This window comes from Nerophis lumbriciformis, linkage group LG01, assembly GCF_033978685.3.
Source record: "Nerophis lumbriciformis linkage group LG01, RoL_Nlum_v2.1, whole genome shotgun sequence".
Taxonomy (NCBI): domain Eukaryota; kingdom Metazoa; phylum Chordata; class Actinopteri; order Syngnathiformes; family Syngnathidae; genus Nerophis; species Nerophis lumbriciformis.
The window spans coordinates 63963539-63975000 of NC_084548.2; positions in this window are offsets into that span (position 1 = coordinate 63963539).

The window sequence follows — 11462 nt, forward strand, 5'->3', positions numbered from 1 at the left end:
AGGCACCATTAATGCTGAAAGGTACATACAGGTTTTGGAGCATCATATGTTGCCATCCAATCAACGTTATCATTTCAGCGAAACAATGCCAAGCCACGTGTTACAACACCGTGGATTTATAGTAAAAGAGTGCGGGTACTAGACTGGCCTGCATGTAGTCCAGACCTGTCTCCCATTGAAAATGTGTGGCGCATTATGAAGCCTAAAATACCACAACGGAGACCCCCGGACTGTTGAACAACTTAAGCTGTACATCAAGCAAGAATGGGAAAGAATTCCACTTAAAAAATGTGTCTTCTCAGTTCCCAAATGTTTACTGAGTATTGTTAAAAGGAAAGGCCATGTAACACAGTGGTAAAAATGCCCCTTTGACAACTTTTTTGTGTTGCTGCCATTAAGTTAATGATTATTTGCAAAAAAAAAAAGAAGTTTCTCAGTAAGAACATTAAATATCTTGTCTTTGCAGTCTATTCAATTGAATATAAGTTGAAAAGGATTTGCAAATCATTGTATTCTGTTTTTATTTCCCATTTACACAAAGTGCCAACACCACTGCTTTTGGGTTTTGTAGTAAAATAACTCAACTCAGAGGTCAAAGGTAGAAAATGAGAAGCTTCTTCAGCAGGTGTAAAGATCCACTTCAAAAGTCTGAGAAGCAAAGGCAGACAGGAAGTGGAACACAAATAGGAGCACTGGCAAGGGGACGCCAAGATAGGTGAGGCGCACACACGCAGCTGCTCGGCACTCTCTGTCGTTTTGTAGTTTTTTGTTTATGTTATCAATCAATCAATCAATCAATGTTTATTTATATAGCCCTAAATCACAAGTGTCTCAAAGGGCTGCACAAGCCACAAGGACATCCTCGGTACAGAGCCCACATAAGGGCAAGGAAAAACTCACCCCAGTGGGACGTCGATGTGAATGACTATGAGAAACCTTGGAGAGGACCGCATATGTGGGTAACCCCCCCCCCCTCTAGGGAGACCGAATGCAATGGATGTCGAGTGGGTCTGACATAATATTGTGAGAGTACAGTCCATAGTGGATCCAGCATAACAGTAAGAGTCCAGTCCACAGTGGGGTCAACAGGAAACCATCCCGAACGGAGACGGGTCAGCAGCGCAGAGATGTTATCCATTTTTTTATACGCCGGACATGCTCACGTTCAGAATAGTCGAGCTGAAATACTTGGGCAAACAGTTCTGGTCACACATTACTAAAACACCAGACTCGCTGGACATTCCATCGGAGATCAGGCATCGGCACCCGGAGAACCCTGGAGGAACCTTCCTCATCAATGCAGACAACGACATACTTGCCAACCCTCCTGAATTTTCCGGGAGACTCCCGAATTTCAGTGCCTCTCCCGAAAATCTCCCGGGACAATCATTCTCCCAAATTTCTCCCGATTTCCAGCCGGACTTAAGGCACGCCCCCTCCAGGTCCGTGAGGACAGCCTGTCGTCACGTCCGCTTGGCCAACCAAAAAGTAACCACAGAACACTATACCGTATAGTGTTCTGTGGTTACCTTTTGGTTGGCCAACGGTTTACGTTGTATTGCGCACCCTGACGGCAAGTGTGGGAGTCGGCTCTGAAGTATGAAGTAAAGAGACGCAACTTTGTCACCTCGCCTGGTTTTTGACTCCAACTCAGAATATTACACTGCCCATACCTATGCTCCTTCAGAGGCTGTGCTACTGGCTGCAAAGCATTGCACTTTCAAATACAACAATGAGTAGAGAGGAGTGTTATGTGTGTATATGTGTAAATAAATCCATCCATCCATCCATCTTCTTCCGCTTATCCGAGGTCGGGTCGCGGGGGCAGCAGCTTAAGCAGGGAAGCCCAGACTTCCCTCTCCCCGGCCACTTCGTCCAGCTCCTCCCGGGGGATCCCGAGGCGTTCCCAGGCCAGCCGGGAGAAATAGTCTTCCCAGCGTGTCCTGGGTCTTCCCCGTGGCCTCCTACCGGTCGGACGTGCCCGAAACACCTTCCTAGGGAGGCGTTCGGGTGGCATCCTGACCAGATGCCCAAACCACCTCATCTGGCTCCTTTCAATGTGGAGGAGCAGCGGCTTTACTTTGAGCTCCCCCCGAATGACAGAGCTTCTCACCCTATCTCTAAGGGAGAGCCCCGCCACTCGGCGGAGGAAACTAATTTCGGCCGCTTGTACCCGTGATCTTGTCCTTTCGGTCATAACCCAAAGCTTATGACCATAGGTGAGGATGGGAACGTAGATCGACCGGTAAATCGAGAGCTTTGCCTTCCGGCTCAGCTCCTTCTTCACCACAACGGATCGATACAGCGTCCGCATTACTGAAGACGCCGCACCGATCCGCCTGTTGATCTCACGATCCACTCTTCAGTAAATAAATGAACACTGAAATTCAAGTATGGACGACGGTGACAGAAGAGGGGCAAGAGAGGCTGCCTGCAAGCTAGGCTAAGCGCTAACCACCACCGACCAGCGCTGGCAAGTCCAACTCCCGGTCTGTCGTCAGAAAGGCCGACAAAACAAGGCTGAGGATATTATCTGACGAGATGTGCAGGTGTGTGATGTTGGTTACCCAGACTTGGCCGGACTACAACGTTCCTGATGAGGCTACCGAGGTAGCTAGTTTACCAGGCCGTCAGTAGTGCCTGCTCCGGTAAGAAGAGAGGCGTAGGCGTGTATATAACAGGACTCACCGCTAACCAGACCTGGAAAAGTTGTCAGTGAAAGTAATTTTACTGTCCTTGCCAAGGAACTCCACACTATAACTGTCTACATCCTACCACAGGCTAACACCAAGATAGCCCGGGAGGAGCTGCATTGCCTTGTGAACAGCCAGCTAAATGTTGATCCAGGGGGGCTGTGATTGAGGCAGGGACTTGAATCGTGTTGACCTCAAAACCAGGTTAACCAAGCTTCACAAACAAATAGACTTGTCCACAAAAGACAGTGATATTTTGGACCAGGTGTATAAAACATTCATGCACCTGGGTCTTTCAGACCACATCTCTGCTAATGACACCGTCCTACAGACTAGTAGGGAGCAGAAGCAGACTCACCAAAAAGACAGTACAGGTATGTAGTGAGGATCTCACATCTCTGCAGCACATGGACTGGGATGTGTTTGTTAAAGGATCTGACCTGGAAGGCTATACGTCTGCTGTACTGGACTACATCAAGTTCTGCTTCCACCAAAACCATCATGGTGGGCTTAATGTTTAGGCCTTCTCTCTCATGTTTGCAAGCATGTGCTTGGTTGCCCTTCTCTGTCTCTTTCTTTCTCCAACTGTCCCTCTCTACCTCTCCCTCTCTCTCTGTCTATTTGCACTTCATTGGCTCAATTAGCCGCAGTGGATATCAGCTGGGAGCCCAGGGACCACAGGCTCTGTTGTTGTGTTCCACAATCAGCTGTAACGGTCCCCAAACCAGAAGCCCTGGTTTAATGTAGAGGTACGGGCAAAACTAAAAGCAAGGCACACCCTCTACAAGTCTGAAAACCAGAGGAACTACAGCACAACCCAATATAACCTGACAAAGGGCATCAAAGCAGGTGCTCTGTGTTCTTGCCGGCTTGGTTGCCCTTCTCTGTCTCTTTCTTTCTCCAACCCTCCCTCTCTACCTCTCTCTCTCTCTCTGTCTATTTGCACTTCATTGGCTCAATCAGCCGCAGTGGATATCAGCTGGGAGCCCAGGGACCACAGGCTCTGTTGTTGTGTTCCACAATCAGCTGTAACGGTCCCCAAACCAGAAGCCCTGGTTTCAGTAGTAGTACGGGCAAAGCTAAAAGCAAGGCACACCCTCTACAAGTCTGAAAACCAGAAGAACTACAGCACAACCCAATATGACCTGACAAAGGGCATCAAAGACGGCAAACACAATTAGAGACAACGCATAGAGGTGGCGACTTGTCCAGGGTGTACCCCGCCTTCCGCCCGATTGTAGCTGAGATAGGCTCCAGCTCCCCCCGCGACCCCAAAGGGAATAAGCGGTAGGAAATGGATGGATGGCATAGAGGGGCACTTTGAGAACTAAGACCCCCGCAGTATGTGGAGAGGAATCATGACTACAAAAGCAACACCACACAGATCTGGCGGAATAGGAATGTCCCAGGAACACTGAACATCATCAGGGAAGAGCCCAACCTGCTGAGAGGGCGCAACCAGAGGAGGAGCCAACACTTACCCTCCAGCAGCACCAGGTGAGATCCACCCTAAGAAGGATCAACACCGCAGAAGCAGCTGGACCGGATGGGGGGTTTGATTGATTGATTGAGACTTTTATTAGTAGGTTGCACAGTGAAGTACATATTCCGTACAATTGACCACTAAATGGTAACACCCGAATAAGTTTTCAACTTGTTTAAGTCGGGGTCACTCACTCTCACTCTTTCCCATGACTGTCAAGTCGTCGGGGGGATAACTGCGATGAAGAAGCAGCCAGTCTGGGCCAGTTCCCACGGTCTTTAGTGGCCGCCAATAGCTCTGGAGTCGACAGGTCTGTCCATGTCTTGATGTTGTCTGTCCAGGATTTCCGTGGTCTCGCTTCCTTCCACCCTCTAGTGTGCTCTGCATGATGGTCTTGCACAGGGTGTTTTGGCGGCATGTGTGGCCCAACCAAGCTAATTTCCTTCTTTTGACTGTTGCGAGCTGGGGTTCTTGGTGACCAACGAGTCTTTCGACTGGATGGGGTGTCAGGCCTGCGGAAACTAGCTGGCAGGGGAATTCACCAATATCGTCAACCTCTCCCTACAGCAAACCACAGTCCCCACCGGCTACAAGTCTAGATCCACAACCATTGTTCCTGTGCCCAAAAAGCACATAACTGAATGACTACCGCCAAGTTGCCCTCATCCCTATCATAAAGAAGTGCTTTGAGAGGATTGTCTTGGCATACATCAAGGACGGCATCCCTTCAGACCTAGAAAAACACCAACATGCTTACCGGGCATACAGGTCTTCAGAGGATGCTGTCTCCACCGCACTTCACACAGCCCTGACCCATCTGGAGTACCCAAACACATATGTCAGGATGCTCTTTGTGCATTCAACACTGTAATCCCCCATAAACTGGTTAATAAATGATAAATAAATGATAAATGGGTTGTACTTGTATAGCGCTTTTCTACCTTCAAGGTACTCAAAGCGCTTTGACACTACTTCCACATTTACCCATTCACACACACATTCACACACTGATGGAGGGAGCTGCCATGCAAGGCGCTAACCAGCACCCATCAGGAGCAAGGGTGAAGTGTCTTGCTCAGGACACAACGGACATGACGAGGCTGGTACTAGGTGGGGATTGAACCAGGGACCCTCGGGTCGCGCACGGCCACTCTTCCACTGCGCCACGCCGTCCCTTAAACTCTCCAACCTTGGACACCCCATTACACTCTGAACATGGATTATGGACTTTTCATCAGAATGGCCTCAGAATGTCAGGATAGGGAACCTGACTTCTGACACCATAATGTGTGCTCAGTCCAGCTTTCTTCACACTCTTCACAAAGGGCCGCGCCTCCATCAACTCCCCCAACACCATAGTGACATTTGCAGACGAAACATTTCTGACCACAATCATTATCTTTCCATGCACTAAATTAGTCTGATTTCTCAAATGATTCTCAAGAAAAAACTCAACCCAATGGGCACAATGACAAACCTCGGAGGGGACCGTAGATGTGGGGAACAACCCCCCTCCCGCCCCATGCCATATTTGAATACCTTTGTTTATGTTTAATATATGCCATATTTGAATACTTTTGTTTATGTTTATTATATAATATATTTGAATACCTTTTTTTATGTTTAATACATGCCATATTTAAATACCTTAGTTTATGTTTAATATGTGCAATATTTGAATACTTTTGTTTATGTTTATTATATGCTATAATTGAATCCCTTTTTTTATGTTTAATATATGCCATATTTAAATACCTTTGTTTATGTTTAATATATGCCGTATTTGAATACCTTACTTTATGTTTAATAAATACCATATTTAAACACCTTTGTTTATGTTTAATATTTGCTGTATTTGAATATGTTTGTGTATGTTTAATATTTGCCAGGGTGGAATACCTTTGTTTATGTTTAATATATTCCATATTTGAATACCTTTGTTAATGTTTATATATGCCATATTTAAATACCTTTGTTTATGTTTATTATATGCCGTATTTCAATATGTTTGTGTATATTTAATATTTGCCAGGGTGGAATACCTCTGTTTATGTTTAATATATTCCATATTTGAATACCTTTGTTTATGTTTAATATATGCCATATTTAAATACCTTAGTTTATGTTTAATATGTGCAATATTTGAATACTTTTGTTTATGTTTATTATATGCTATATTTGAATACCTTTTTTTATGTTTAATATATGCAATATTTAAATACCTTAGTTTATGTTTAATATATACCATATTTGAATACCTTAGTTTATGTTTAATATATGCCATATTTAAATACCTTTGTTTATGTTTAATATATGCCGTATTTGAATATGTTTGTGTATGTTTAATATTTGCCAGGGTGAAATACCTTTGTTTATGTTTAATATATTCCATATTTGAATACATTTGTTTATGTTTAATATATGCCATATTTAAATACCTTAGTTTATGTTTAATATGTGCAATATTTGAATACTTTTGTTTATGTTTATTATATGCTATATTTGAATACCTTTTTTTATGTTTAATATATGCAATATTTGAATACCTTAGTTTATGTTTAATATATGCCATATTTGAATACCTTAGTTTATGTTTAATATATGCCATATTCAAATACCTTTGTTTATGTTTAATATATGCAGTATTTGAATACTTTAGTTTATGTTTAATATATGCCATATTTAAATACCTTTGTTTATGTTTAATATATGCCGTATTTGAATACGTTTGCTTATGTTTAATATTTGCCAGGGTGGAATACCTTTATTTATGTTTAATATATTCTATATTTGAATACCTTTGCTTAAGTTTAATATATGCCATATTTAAATACCTTTGTTTATGGTTAATATATGCCGTATTTAAATACGTTTGTGTATGTTTAATATTTGCCAGGGTGTAATACCTTTGTTTATGTTTATTATATGCTATATTTGAATGCCTTTTTTATGTTTAATATATGCCATATTTAAATACCTTAGTTTATGTTTAATATATGCCATATTTGAATACCTTACTTTATGTTTAATAAATGCCATATTTAAATACCTTTGTTTATGTTTAATATATGCCGTATTTGAATACGTTTGTGTATGTTTAATATTTGCCAGGGTGGAATACCTTTGTTTATGTTTAATATATTCCATATTTGAATACCTTTGTTTATGTTTAATATATTCCATATTTAAATACCTTAGTTTATGTTTAATATGTGTAATATTTGAATACTTTTGTTTATGTTTATTATATGCTATATTTGAATACCTTTTTTATGTTTAATATATGCAATATTTGAATACCTTAGTTTATGTTTAATATATGCCATATTTGAATACCTTAGTTTATGTTTAATATATGCCATATTTAAATACCTTTGTTTATGTTTAATATATGCCGTATTTGAATATGTTTGTGTATGTTTAATATTTGCCAGGGTGAAATACCTTTGTTTATGTTTAATATATTCCATATTTGAATACCTTTGTTTATGTTTAATATATGCCATATTTAAATACCTTTGTTTATGTTTAATATATGCCGTATTTAAATACGTTTGTGTATGTTTAATAGTTGCTAGGGTGTAATACCTTTGTTTATGTTTATTATATGCTATATTTGAATACCTTTTTTTATGTTTAATATATGCCATATTTAAATACCTTAGTTTATGTTTAATATATGCCATATTTAAATACCTTTGTTTATGTTTAATATATGCCATATTTAAATACCTTAGTTTATGTTTAATATATGCCATATTTAAATACCTTTGTTTATGTTTAATATATGCCGTATTTGAATACCTTACTTTATGTTTAATAAATGCCATATTTAAATACCTTTGTTTATGTTTAATATATGCCGTATTTGAATACGTTTGTGTATGTTTAATATTTGCCAGGGTGAAATACCTTTGTTTATGTTTAATATATTCCATATTTGAATACCTTTGTTTATGTTTAATATATGCCATATTTAAATACCTTTGTTTATGTTTAATATATGCCGTATTTAAATACGTTTGTGTATGTTTAATATTTGCCAGGGTGTAATACCTTTGTTTATGTTTATTATATGCTATATTTGAATACCTTTTTTTATGTATAATATATGCCATATTTAAATACCTTACTTTATGTTTAATATATACCATATTTAAATACCTTTGTTTATGTTTAATATATGCCGTATTTGAATACCTTACTTTATGTTTAATAAATGCCATATTTAAATACCTTTGTTTATGTTTAATGTATGCCGTATTTGAATACGTTTGTGTATGTTTAATATTTGCCAGGGTGGAATACCTTTGTTTATGTTTAATATATTCCATATTTGAATACCTTTGTTTATGTTTAATACATGCCATATTTAAATACCTTAGTTTATGTTTAATATGTGCAATATTTGAATACTTTTGTTTATGTTTATTATATGCTATATTTGAATACCTTTTTTTATGTTTAATATATGCAATATTTGAATACCTTAGTTTATGTTTAATATATGCCGTATTTGAATACCTTACTTTATGTTTAATAAATGCCATATTTAAATACCTTTGTTTATGTTTAATATATGCCGTATTTGAATACGTTTGTGTATGTTTAATATTTGCCAGGGTGGAATACCTTTGCTTATGTTTAATATATTCCATATTTGAATACCTTTGTTTATGTTTAATATATTCCATATTTAAATACCTTAGTTTATGTTTAATATGTGCAATATTTGAATACTTTTGTTTATGTTTATTATATGCTATATTTGAATACCTTTTTTTATGTTTAATATATGCAATATTTGAATACCTTAGTTTATGTTTAATATATGCCATATTTGAATACCTTAGTTTATGTTTAATATATGCCATATTTAAATACCTTTGTTTATGTCTAATATATGCCGTACTTGAATATATGTTTGTGTATGTTTAATATTTGCCAGGGTGAAATACCTTTGTTTATGTTTAATATATTCCATATTTGAATACCTTTGTTTATGTTTAATATATGCCATATTCAAATACCTTAGTTTATGTTTAATATGTGCAATATTTGAATACTTTTGTTTATGTTTATTATATGCTATATTTGAATACCTTTTTTTATGTTTAATATATGCAATATTTAAATACCTTAGTTTATGTTTAATATATACCATATTTGAATACCTTAGTTTATGTTTAATATATGCCATATTTAAATACCTTCGTTTATGTTTAATATATGCCATATTTGAATATGTTTGTGTATGTTTAATATTTGCCAGGGTGAAATACCTTTGTTTATGTTTAATATATTCCATATTTGAATACCTTTGTTTATGTTTAATATATGCCATATTTAAATACCTTTGTTTATGTTTAATATATGCCGTATTTAAATACGTTTGTGTATGTTTAATATTTGCCAGGGTGTAATACCTTTGTTTATGTTTATTATATGCTATATTTGAATACCTTTTTTTATGTATAATATATGCCATATTTAAATACCTTACTTTATGTTTAATATATACCATATTTAAATACCTTTGTTTATGTTTAATATATGCCGTATTTGAATACCTTACTTTATGTTTAATAAATGCCATATTTAAATACCTTTGTTTATGTTTAATGTATGCCGTATTTGAATACGTTTGTGTATGTTTAATATTTGCCAGGGTGGAATACCTTTGTTTATGTTTAATATATTCCATATTTGAATACCTTTGTTTATGTTTAATACATGCCATATTTAAATACCTTAGTTTATGTTTAATATGTGCAATATTTGAATACTTTTGTTTATGTTTATTATATGCTATATTTGAATACCTTTTTTTATGTTTAATATATGCAATATTTGAATACCTTAGTTTATGTTTAATATATGCCGTATTTGAATACCTTACTTTATGTTTAATAAATGCCATATTTAAATACCTTTGTTTATGTTTAATATATGCCGTATTTGAATACGTTTGTGTATGTTTAATATTTGCCAGGGTGGAATACCTTTGCTTATGTTTAATATATTCCATATTTGAATACCTTTGTTTATGTTTAATATATTCCATATTTAAATACCTTAGTTTATGTTTAATATGTGCAATATTTGAATACTTTTGTTTATGTTTATTATATGCTATATTTGAATACCTTTTTTTATGTTTAATATATGCAATATTTGAATACCTTAGTTTATGTTTAATATATGCCATATTTGAATACCTTAGTTTATGTTTAATATATGCCATATTTAAATACCTTTGTTTATGTCTAATATATGCCGTACTTGAATATATGTTTGTGTATGTTTAATATTTGCCAGGGTGAAATACCTTTGTTTATGTTTAATATATTCCATATTTGAATACCTTTGTTTATGTTTAATATATGCCATATTCAAATACCTTAGTTTATGTTTAATATGTGCAATATTTGAATACTTTTGTTTATGTTTATTATATGCTATATTTGAATCCCTTTTTTTATGTTTAATATATGCAATATTTGAATACCTTAGTTTATGTTTAATATATGCCATATTTGAATACCTTAGTTTATGTTTAATATATGCCATATTTAAATACCTTTGTTTATGTTTAATATATGCCGTATTTGAATACGTTTGTGTATGTTCAATATTTGCCAGGGTGGAATACCTTTGTTTATGTTTACTATATTCTATATTTGAATACCTTTGTTTATGTTTAATATATGCCATATTTAAATACCTTTGTTTATGTTTAATATATGCCATATTTGAATAATTTTGTTTCTGTTTATTATATGCTATATTTGAATACCTTTTTTTATGTTTAATACATGCAATATTTGAATACCTTAGTTTATATTTAATACATGCCATATTTGAATACCTTAGTTTATGTTTAATAAATGCCATATTTAAATACCTTTGTTTATTTTTAATATATGCCATATTTGAATACGTTTGTTTATGTTTAATATTTGCCATATTTGAATACCTTTGTTTATGTTTAATATATGCCATATTTGAATACCTTTTTTTATGTTTAATACATGCAATATTTGAATACCTTAGTTTATATTTAATACATGCCATATTTGAATACCTTAGTTTATGTTTAATAAATGCCATATTTAAATACCTTTGTTTATGTTTAATATATGCCATATTTGAATACGTTTGTTTATGTTTAATATTTGCCATATTTGAATACCTTTGTTTATGTTTAATATATGCCATATTTAAATACCTTTGTTTATGTTTAATATATGCCGTATTTGAATACGTTTGTGTATGTTTAATATTTG